The sequence below is a fragment of the Lonchura striata genome, chromosome 1A (assembly GCF_050655825.1).
Source record: "Lonchura striata isolate lonStrDom1 chromosome 1A, ASM5065582v1, whole genome shotgun sequence".
Taxonomy (NCBI): domain Eukaryota; kingdom Metazoa; phylum Chordata; class Aves; order Passeriformes; family Estrildidae; genus Lonchura; species Lonchura striata.
Genome location: NC_140741.1, coordinates 41,354,000 through 41,366,485, shown reverse-complemented (window position 1 = coordinate 41,366,485; position 12,486 = coordinate 41,354,000).

Here is a 12,486-nt window from a genome sequence, read left to right as displayed (position 1 = left end):
TTTCATTACCACAAAGACTAGCTGTTTATTTTTGAAGCATCTATTTGTCCCTTGAGCCCAAGTCTTATGGTGTTTTCCACATTATAAGTTGCAGAAATCAAAACTCCCAGAGGGAAAAAAAAGGATAAATCTGGGGCTTGCTGCATACCCCCTTGTAGAAAGCAAACAGGTCCAGAAAAGTGGAGACACGACGGTGGATAGAAGATTCATGAGCTGCCAAATTTGTGAAGACTGCTGCAGGAAGGGCTCATGAGGGACAGAAGATGGAACCTAAATATTTTGAGACACGAGTTCACCCTGTATATGAAATGCAATTTTTGATGGCAGCAGGAGCTGCAACCATGACACTTTATATTTACAGAGAGTGACAGATCAGACAGTTACTAGCAGGCACAGCAGAAATAACACATGACTAGGTTGCACTACCTGCATGACAGTAACGACCAGAGAGTGAAAAACTTCAGCAAGTCCAAGACCTTGAGACTCCTTGATTCTTCATGATCAATCCTTATGGAGTAACACCAAAGCAACATGCATTTCCCCCTATTGAAAAATCAGGTTTCTGCAGTTCCTTTCTTCCCCCAACACGTGAAATAAGGAGGGGAGGACTGCTTCACTTACAGCTGTCATCTTGGGTAGTTCTCACATGTCTGAGAGGATTTGAACTCTAAAACGCAAGAGAGCACTGACTTTGCAGCTTTACTGTTTGCTGATTGCACCAAATACGGTTATGTCAATTTCAGTGAGCTCATCCTCTCACAACTGTATGGATCAGAAGCTTGCTCAAGAATAAGAAAGATGGTTCATAAAAACCCCAACCCAATAGATTTTCATTTAATCATTCCAGAATTGGAGGTTTAGATATGGGTCTTTAATTCCTGTGTCTTAATCCAATACTGACAATTGTGTGTATACACAAACATTCAGAAGAGGAGAAGAGCTGGCACTGTTGGTGTGCTCTCTAAGAAACAGGGACAGAGATAATATGCAAGAAAATTGGGTGGTAGGAAAACTGCAGGAAAAAAATGGGAACTAAAGACTGGACAGTGTATTTAGCTAAACAGGATAGATTATGCATATTGGCACAGTATATAGTCATGAAACAGAAGGCATTTGAAGTATTAGTGAGCTTTGAATCTCTGGCACAGACCTCACACAAACGTCAGTTTTTAGACCTTAACTGCTTTCTTGTGGTGAGGACTATAAAATAGTTTCAGCCCTTGCTAGGATTTAGAGCAGCCTTACAACTGCTCTGAATAGCGTTGGTTGTTCATTGCCTCAGGCTGCATTTGCTGCTAGAAGCTGTAAAACACAAAGCTCTAGGACGAGTTGGTGAAGAAGTGCTGTGGCCTGTCCCCTCTGATGTACAGCACGGGCTGCTATATATCTGCCACTGTGCATTTAACACTTGCAGTACTCTCTGAAGGATGTTCCTCCCTAATATTCAGTAATTTCAGTTAATGATTTTATTGCCAGAAGTTAAGATGGCTGTCTCACACATTTTGAAGCAGGGTATTTTTTTACTTAAATATACCAGTGGGTGTCTCTGCACTGCACAGAACATCTCTGTCTCTCCCTTTGCTTGATTCAAATGTCCTTTGCCAGAGTCAGGGAGTCAGTAAAGCAAAACAGGAACAGAAGACATGCTAAAAGCAGAAACAGAGTGCTTTCATCACCCTGTGCATTTATAATCATCAGCTGCTCGTTATTCCGTAACACTTTCCCTACAATCAATGTATATTTTAGTTCATATACATACCTACATCCCTGGGTACTTGATTCCAGTGAGGAATTTGCTCCCTAGAAAGAGTCAAAAGTCATTTGGATCCAAACATAAGGATGAAATAGACATAGCTTCAGCCTGCAGCACTTATGGAGGGACAGCAACCACTGACCTCACTTAATATTTTTACAACACTCCTAGCATCCACCATGGGAGGAAGAGGGAGGGGGAAGGGAAAATGAAACAGGGACAACAGCTTTCTGTTATTGTAATAAAATGGAGACAGAGGCCAGCATAAGCTTTATATACCCCTACCCAGTCCCAGCAATCTTTCAGAGGATTAATGAGATTAGAAGCCTCTATTCTTTTGCTAATGGCTGTTTATTTGAAAAATTACTTTTCTTGTAAACATACAGGAATGGCCATATGTTACTCCATACTCCAGTGCTGCCTTGGGATACTACTAAAAAAAAAAAAAAGAGAATGAATATCATGTTCCAACTGCAAATTTTACAAAAAACAATTAATTTGCTCTTCAACTCTTTGTCTATGGAGTCTTACCTGGTTGAGGGCAATGTATTAAAATAGATTAAGACTATTCCTTTGAAGAATCTTGCTGTAGCTTATGCTGCTGAAAGAAGGCTAACAATCCACTTTAAAATCCATGGTTATTTGAATTCCACATGTATATTTGAAGAGATAATTTGAACTCTGGCTATACCCAAGCCTGTCATCCATGAAATTGACACATGCAAGTTCCTTTTCATTGCTTCCAAATGTTGCAAAATATTTCCCATGATATTAAATATTTTCACATGAAAGGAAGTTTTAGAGTCAGACTTAACTGAGCTGAACACTATTTTTGTTGAATTCAAAGCTTTTCAGAGTGAATGAAACATATCAGGAAGGTAATTTTAATTATAGAGCTTAAAATAGAACATACGGCAAAGACTTAAGGTTGAAATTAGATTCTGTATCATATGAGTTTATTCTCAATACCTTGAAGTTTAATCATTGAGGCTATTATTTCCTATGCCTGATCTCTTTCATGAATCAAATGTGTCTGGAAAATGATTCAGACATTTTCGAGGATGCTAAAGGATAAAATTCAATACTTGAAATGGGAAACAACTTTTTTAGCCATTCTTGTAATGGGAATACTGTCCCTATATCCCTTCTCAGAAGAGATTAAGAACTTGAGGTCTGGCAAAAAAAAAAAAGTAGCTTAGAGCTCAGACAGGTTTTTCTGTACAAACAAAAACATTAATATCTGACAAAGAACTGGAGCAGGAGAGAAATTAAGAGGATGACATCGTGATAATATATTTACAATCTGTTGATCACTGACTGGTACCATATGCTCTGAATACCAGTCCAACTTTGGTCATTAGGTTGCTGTTGTAAGATGCACTGGAGTTTGTTTAAGAAGCAGTCACCTGTGTCATGGGTTGGGTGAATATAAAATTAGATTTTCCTCTCAGCAGGCAGATCTGTCAATCTACCCACAAATGAAAATATTAGCTTTTGCTTTAAATACTTTTCTTTATGAGCTATTACCAGGATACCACAGCACAGGCAACTCATGCGCAACTTCAGAGAAGCAGAAATTGCTCAGATTCTCTGCAGAGTCAAAAGTACAATCTCTCACCAGTCCAGTCCATATTCCATGGATGCATATAGCAAGATGCATAGACACAGGCTTCTCACTGCAAAGCAAAGGACAAAACCAAACCAAACATTTTTACAAAGTAGATTTTGTGGCCCTGTATCAGCCATTTCTCACACATGATGTTGATTCTATTGATTACTGTTGATGCCCATAGTTGTGCACTTAACCCAGGTGATAGACCATCATCTCATGAGCATAAAATTCTGCACTTTACTGACCGTTTCATATACAGGGGAGATATTTCAGTTTTATATGTGAATATTTGCATAAATATTATGGAAAAAGAGTACTAGTACTTATTGCTGTTACAAGTCTTTAAGAGGTATTGTGTTACCATCATTTTCTCAACCTAATCTTTTTTCTCACCCTAATCTTATGCATTAGAATTTTGCAAGGGCTTTGGTGGTTTTCTTCTAAGAATTCATGTCTCATTCACTATAAAAAGTGAATATATGTAATACAGCATCTCTGTAATACTTCTTTGTGTCTGAAACAATCAACTGATTCAGGAATAATTTGCAGCTAAGTGGTGCTAAGTTAGAATTCCTCTTCTTTTTTCATTGTGACCATGAGTGCATTTCCTGATGTTCTCCAAGGTTCCCATCTTCAAAACCTTTCTTCCAAAAATACAGGTATGACAAGATTTTAGTATCTTCATTTCAGTATATGCATTTAAGATACAAAATGACATAGGGAAATTACTAAATAAATTGCAAATATCTCAGAGGCTAGATGCCCTGTTTTTTTCAGAAATGCTAAACATTTTCCATATTATTTATAGGCAAGGGAGAAGGTAGATAAGATTACCTAAAGTCAGGCCTGAAACTGGCACTTCAAGCTGGTTGAATGGAGAATAAAGAGCACATCTACTGTTGTTGAAAATAAAAATGACTGACGTGGCTTGCACAGTTACACATGGACTGTGAGAGATATGAAGCTTAGTATCTGTCTTGATAACTTCTTTTAAGCACTTTCTGCTATTGAAATCATGCTGCAGTGTAAGGTTTTCAAAAGAAAATACACCTATTTCAAAGAAAGTCACTTCATTCAAAATTCAGTAACAATACAAACATAACATCTTTACTTTGGACTCAATTTTTTGTGTTCTTTCAGCATCATTTAGTGTGGGTTATATATAATGCATATTTCTATGTCACTTTTTATTTGCTTTTTAAAATAAAATATTCATCAGCCATACAAAAATAAAGAAATAATTTACTTCAAAGAAAAGGAATTTCTTTACAGCAGGGTTCAGAATATCTTAGAGGCTACAGCATGCTCCAGTTTTCTGAACAGTATTAAACAATTCTTTGATGATATTTTAAGAAGCTCTTCTAGAAGGAGAATTTCTGATGGAAGACTTAGTCAAAGGAGGTGCCTGTGTATTATATACTTAGCACTAATACCAGATGCTTTCCCCTAAGGTGTGGCAGATGCCTTGGACTTCTAGTACAATTGTATTTGCACTAGCCTGCTAGTCATTGCTTATTAGCAATGTGGGATTTAACCTCCTTTTCCTAAATCTTATCTGAAATCTGCCTGACAGGACAAGATACAGAAGCCGATACAGCCCTGCCTGATTGTGGGAGGAAACAGGAGAAAGATTAGTGCTAAAAATTGTATGTCCACTGTTATCTCTGCTGTTAGTTACCATCAAGGTTAGTAGCGGGTGGCTTCTTTGTCACTGCCATTGTCTTCAGCTGGGGCATATCGGCATGTCTGTGTCAAGGCTGGAATGCTGCAGTGCTTGGAAAACTATTCTGAGAAGATCTTGCTGTTCAAGTGTCTAAAATAACCAATATATTAGCTCAGCAATAAAGACACAGCCAAGCTTACTGCTTGCTGACACATTTGCCCGTTGATCACCAGTACAGGAGATAAGGTGTATCAAAATGATGTATTGGAACAGCATCAAAATTTATCACCAAAGACTACCACCATCTTCACTTAGTTTTAATTCTTATTAAGCAGAACAGCCCTGCTTAAATATCACATTTTCTCTGTATCTTTGTTTTCTTAATATCCTGTTTTAGGTAGCCTAACCTCATCTTTATTGGCTTCAAAAGTTGTACTACAGCTGTTCTTTCCTTGTGTCCTGATAAGATTAGGCATTGTGTGGATGCCATGGTGAGCCTTTATGTGACAATGTAGATGCTGAAAAGAATGCTTTAGCCCTACAGCTACAACATGAGGGACACAGAAATCTGTCACATGCCTGCTAGTGCTAATGAAAAGGCTACAACCTGAAACAGATACAGATACAGATAGATACAGATACAGATACAGATACAGATACAGATACAGATACAGATACAGATACAGATACAGATAGATGATATAGAGAGAGATGATATTGAGATAGATAGAGGCATGTATGCATGTTCCTGTGTACAAATGGATTTAGAACAATTTTCACCTGGAAGAAAATAATAAAAAGGACTATGTCCTAATTTTCATCCAATAAAATCTTTTTTTTTGAACTCCAAAAAAGTCTTTAATCTTCTCAACTAAAAATGACTAAACTTAATGTAAAGAATTCTCATGGGACTGATGCAAATTGGTTGCTCAGTAGTTGAGATATTCTAATAAAAGACTAATCTTTAAACTCAACCAGAAACTTCCACGTCAAAAGATTATACTTTTTTCACTCATGTTTTTTCAAGCAAGGTATTTTTCTTCTAAAAGGACACAAAAGTAGAGAAATAAGCGGAGAGGTAATAAAAGGCTCCAGTGAAGTTCCTTGGTGGTTTGGTCAGATTTGTGCTTAGCAGTTAAAATACTTCAGGGGACAAAAACTCCCCACAATCACAGTTGACAATTAATGCCTCTCTAGTTCCTAACATTTTTGTGACTAATCACAACAAACTGCATCCTTACACTGCAATGCACACAATTCCTCTGTTCAAAGGGTACTTAGGAAAGAAAATTTTTAATTCAGCCTATTATCCATCTGTTTTGGGTTTTTTTCATCCAGTGACATTCTAATGGAACATGTAGAAACTGTTCTGAACAGCAATCGGAACTTGAAGGTCTCTATCCTGGATAAATGCAATAATTTCTTCTTCTTCATGTCTCTCACATTAAATCTTCATTTATTTTCCACAAAGCTTCAGTTGGACACTCTTAATCCTGCTGGGATTTAGGAGCTAAGTGTTACTGGGGTGCAGACTATATTTGAGAAAATACACACTTCCTACAAGAAAACATAATATCCAGGGAATTTAAGTTATTAGAAGCTATAAGTTTGTATGATACAAGTCTTAGAGCTCTGAAATGACAGTTAGGTGGCACTTAGGTCCTTTTGTTAACTTGCCTGTCTGCTGCTCTGCAGATATGTCAAGACCAAGTTGTAACAGACTGGTCTAACCTCATACAGCAGCCTAATCTCTATTGAGGAAAGATAAAAGGCAACTGATGTTAAATACTGGAGTTTTTTAAGGTTTCTCATAATAGATACTGAGAAAACTGGGGAGGATTATTTAGATAAAAATGCCGTTGCCTGCCTACAAAAGCAGTCGGAAAAGAATACTGAGAGTAATTAGCAATAACTGATAGGCAAAATGGGAAGGTGTCTGAGAGATGTGACAAGGGCTTGCCATGGAATCGTATACTTGCATTGTTGAGCAATAGAGAATACAGCATGGCTTACAGTGGCTGAACAGTTCTTGGCCAGACACAAGAAGTAGGCCACAGTGATTATATGGATGATTGTGATTAGATTTATTGCTAATACAGTATGTAAATATTGCCAGTGCAGCATGTAAATAACAATTCCATCATCTATTACATGGATCATAGTGCACTCAGGTTGTGATCCTTCCTTTTGAGTGAAGCACTTCAGCAAGTTGCTTTCTAGTTGCTTTCCAGTTGCTTTCTAAACTTCCAGCTGTGGCTCAGTCCACTTAGGCTCAAATTTGCTCAACAGTTTGTTTCCAAAGGGTTATAATATAAGCTGGTTCAGCTAGAAACATACAGATTCAAAGTCTTTGGCCTTTTAGAATTAACAATTAAAAGCCACAAAACATCTATGTAGCTACTTTAGGATTTTATCTCCCTGATTGACTGGATCTTAGTGCTTTTCATGCATACAACAGGGAATGCTTCCTGTCTTTGGGCTGAACACACCCTACAGGAGTCCCTGCTGGGATGTGTGTAGAGGTAGCAGTCCACATAGAAGCTGCCTGTAACCTTAGGAGACCAGTTTGCCCAACTGGCCCAATCTCCAGCAGCATTTATTTATATATGCAGGCTGATGAGCTCCAAAGCAAATGGCAAACTCTTCATCTCCCCCATCACTGGAGCACATTAATTATGCAAGAACCTAGATGATTCCTCCTGCAATTCCCACCTGGTGTTTTCATTCTTTGGACAAACCACATTGGCCTTCAGAAATGAAGAGGAGTGGGGGGCCAGGAGAACAATGCATGAAAAGACCCATCACACTTACTAAATTCAAACATGGCAGTGACTTAGCCTCACAGGGGACAGGTTACTTCAAAGTAGAGTGGGCAAATGGAGAGTCCATCTGCGGAAAACAAGTGTACTGTGGGAGAGGATCCATGGGTTATCTGAGATTATTCCCAAGCAGAGGCAAACAATGTCATAGTGCTGCAAGAAAAAATCACACATTGTACTTGGACTTAGAAACAGCAACGTACACAATTTGTAAGGCAGTCCTTCCACCCACCACAGGTCTGGCAAGGTTTTATACCAGTACCATGTTTATTTTTGGACATGACAACAAATGGGTGTGAAGCAGTTGGACAGAGCTGGGATGAGTCACTATGTTGTATGAGAAAATCAGACAGAATGGGATTATTTAGCTTAGAGAACAGAGAACTAGCTGGTGACATGACAGCGGTCTGTTACAGAAAAGGTGGAAAAGGTTCAACTGTTGTTCAAGCCCATAGAAGAGAAGAAGTAGTGGCTATAAATTAAAACTAGGAAGCATCAGTTTAAATACTAGTGGTTTGAAGTCTCCAATTTGGGAGCTTTGTAAAGACAAAAATAATCTCACCAAAGATGACCTTGCCTCAGGAGTTTGTTTGTAGCAGGTGATCTCTTTAAAGCTCCTTCAGCCTTGTGATTGATTGTCTTATTGATGTCTAAATCTCAACTAGACTGTTTTTGTGTCTCTAGAGCCACAGACAATAGCAAAACCAATTCCTGGGTATCTTCAGTGCCAATTTGAGTTTATCCACACCATAGCAATATTGTATTCTGAAGCTGTAAAAGTTCATTTTGCCTGTATTACTTTGCATTAACTGAATGATGATGGAAACACCTGCTACTTTCTATAAGAAGATAGTGTAACACAAACAGTGGTTACTTCATTTATTACCTTGTCTGAAACCTGCTCAGGCATACCATAACCTGTCAATTTCAAAAGAGAGAATCTGCTGGAAATGCCAAGGCAGTGCCTGGATTAATCTCACCTACCTTTCTGTGTCTACTGTATAACTGCCTACAACCACACAAATCATGCTGATCTCTGTTCATGGTGAACAGAGAAACTAGGCAATTTTATGATGTAATTCATTTAACTTATTGTAGATGTCCATATCAGGGTGTGATGAACAGAAATGCTTATTATTCTCCATTGACTAGAGGGAGACTTGACATATAGCTCAGATGGTGAATTCTCCATGGTAAATATCCTCATTCTCTAAGAAAAAAAATGTATCTGGTGTGTCTGTATTCAGAGTCTCCTAGCAGTATTAGATAAATGACTCTAATGACCAGCAGCTGTTTGAAAGAGAAGGGAGACCTCACTCCAGCTGTCAATTAACTCTTACAGTCAGCTGCAGGTAAAACTAGGAGGTAGATATTATGAAGTTGAAATGACTGACCCTGTAAGAAGGAAGTATCATGTAAAAGATGCTAAAACCAGCGAATTAATATGTAAAATCAGGGCAAATATCTTTCAGCTTGCGAGCCTGTTGATTCAAACTGCCGTGTACTGATGTTTATTTTGAATTAGAATGATTGTGTAGATTGAAAAGCATAATATTCCTTCACTTGGGCTCTCCAGATGAAGTGTGAAGGTTAGGTTCATGCTATGTCTAGAGTTACATATTCATTATCAGATTATGGTATTTTCATTCATTAAAAATAATCTAAAAGGAAATAGAATGTCACTTCTAGCCTAAGATTTTTTTCTTTTCTTGAAAATGTCTCTCTTTCCTATGTTAGAATTTTCCATACAACACTACTTTTAATTGAGAAAAGAATAGATTGCACGCTTTAGCCTCAGTGTTTGAATATTTAACCCTGCCTTCGTCTACAAAATCAAATTTCTTCCTACAAGATCACATAGTTTTCTTTTGCTCTGGACTCAACAACTGTGTTAAATTAAACAATATAGCATTGAAACTTTACAGATATACAGGTTTTTACCAGAACTTCTCTTGAAGGTCAGGCATCTTGACTGGTTTCATGATTCCTGGTTGTTCCATCTCATCCTTCTTTGTTCTTCTCACCTTCTCCTTCTTCAGCATTTCCCCCCAGTATATTTCTCTCTTTTTATTACAATGTTCTGTTCTGGGATTGCCTGTGACAGCCAGATTCCATGCTAATGGTTGCAGTATATGTACCCACTTAGCAGAAGCATTTAGTTTACCAGGTTCTGCTCTGAATACTACCTTGCACAGTGCTGGAATCATTCTCAGTCAGTTACTTGCAGGAGAAAAACAGAAGAAAACTCTTAGCTCTGGGGCTACTAGAGACAATATTTCCTCAAGTGCATACATTTTTGAGTTTTTATATTGCTTGCGGATCTGGAATACAGAAGACAGTCAAGAAGAACAAAGATCATCCTAGAGAAATTTGCCCTACACACAGACCCCTGAATATATACGCAGCATCAGACTGTATTTCTTTTTGCCATTTTGAAAACATAATCAAGTTTGACAGGAAATAATTATTTTGTATATAACACAGAATAAGTCCAGTTAATGGAATAACTAGGGATCTGTAGATTTCTGAGAGTACAATATATATTACCCAGATGCATTAGAGTTCTGAAATAGCAGGTTGAAGAGCCTTTCTCTGTACAAGAAGGTGTTATGCAGCAGTCCCTGGAGCTTCATTATAAACATATTTTTAGATAGCTACTTGGAACTCATGTTGAGATGTAAAAAGACTATGTGTCTAAAGAGATACTAGTTAATTCCACTCCTTTGGTAACAGCTACATTGCTTTCCTGTTTTTACTATGAAATTTTGACTCCCCAACAAATTTCCATGGATTTTCCAAGGCAAAACCCCATAACCTTTCTAAAGGGGGGGAAAATAAAGATACCTTGTAAAAATATTCAACATTTTTGAAGTGTGGAGTATTTGTAAATTTGGTGTGCAGCACACTTGCATTTTAACTACTCAGCCAGCACATACCTGTATTTCCTAAATGTCAGCATATTTTTAAAAAGTAATACACTGAATTTGGCTTTGCTAAAATGTATCACAGATAAAGCTGTTGTATTCCTCTAAACTGCTAAGCACTGAAATTCAGACATTGTTAGAGAAATTTATTGACTTTCTTGTCACTGTCTCATGCAAAGATTGAAAAGACCCTTACACACAAAGGCTTCCCACTTTTGATGAGGTTAATGAAACAACCTACATGGTGAAATTTGCTGGATCAAGATCCTAATTTCCAGTTTAGCATTTAAATACAGTAGGAAAAATAATTCATCAATATTTAATGTGCATATTTACTTATTTTCCAGTGACCTCCAAGTAACTGACATGTTCCAGCCTGCAGTCACTGAAATTTTTTTATAAATAAACAATATAGACACAAAAAGCCAAATGCACAGGCAGGTAAATGAGCAGATCCCAGAATGCCACAGGGTTATTGCTCTCTGGAGTTAACACTGAGAACAATATATTCCCTTACTGTGATTTAAATTGTGTCCTCAAAAGAAGCAGGTGCTCCAAGCAAGATACCCAAATAACTGTGAGATATTCCATAGGAATACAAAACAAACAAAAGATAAGAGAACAGACTGAGTGCAAAATCAGAAGGGAGTGCAAAAGTGTCTGCTTATTCCCCTGGTGTTTGGCTTAGGTTGAAGCAAGATGCAGAATGTTCCTGTGTGGGTAAGCAAGGACTGCCTTGGAAGCAAATGCAGATGAACACTTGGGCTGTGGCCAGGCTGCTTGTGATCTGGTCTTAGTCTGCAGTGCCAGTGGTGGAGAGTGCTGAGACTCCATGAAATGGGCCCCAAAGCACCCATGGATCCTGGGTCATGTGTGGTAGGAAATCATATGTTATTTTTCTAATCCATTTATGTTTTTAAAGCAGAATCTGAAAATCAGCTGAGTCCAGTTAAGTCCAGCTGCATTAAGGACTTTTAGAAATGTGAGGGCACATTTCAGGCATCAGCAGTGATGCTATCATGCTGTTAGGTGATACTTTCCAACAGACCCAGTCATCTCCACAAAATGCTGCAGCCACATGCCAGAAAGGCTCCTTCTGTGTACAAATCTGACATCCGTAAATCATAAAAGATGGAATTGCCAGTAATGATCCCATAGCAAACAAGAATTTTAAAGCATGTATACAGAAAGCAAAAAGTCAAGGCAAGAAAGTTACTGTTAGGTAGCAAAATAAAAAAAAAAGAAATTCCAAACACAAAATCCAAGAAAATAGCAGCCTGTCTTTTTGGAGCTCTATGCTGGTTTTCAGTTCACAGCTGCTGAACACCAGCTGCATGCGCCTTATGTGGCAGTCCACATGCTATTCCTGCAGCTTTCCAAAGGCCCCCCTTGGTGAGCTAAACTTTTAGAGAGATTCTGGGAAGGAATACAGTGTTTTCTACCTGACCAAAAGGAAGGTAAAGTTACTGAAAATTAAGGATTTAATGTATCCCAGATATAAATTACTAGCCAGCAGTGTGCTGACAAGAACAGAGGGGCTGCTCACACCACACTACAGGTTCAACACTCCTGAGGCTGATAAGTTCTCTGCTGCTGTTCTGGTGAAAGTAAGATAAGTGTAATCTCTACAGCCCTACTGTTCCTATTGCTAAAGACTTTCTACAGGTGTCATTATTGGAGTAACTGTACTATCAGCTTATATTTGCATTAGGAAA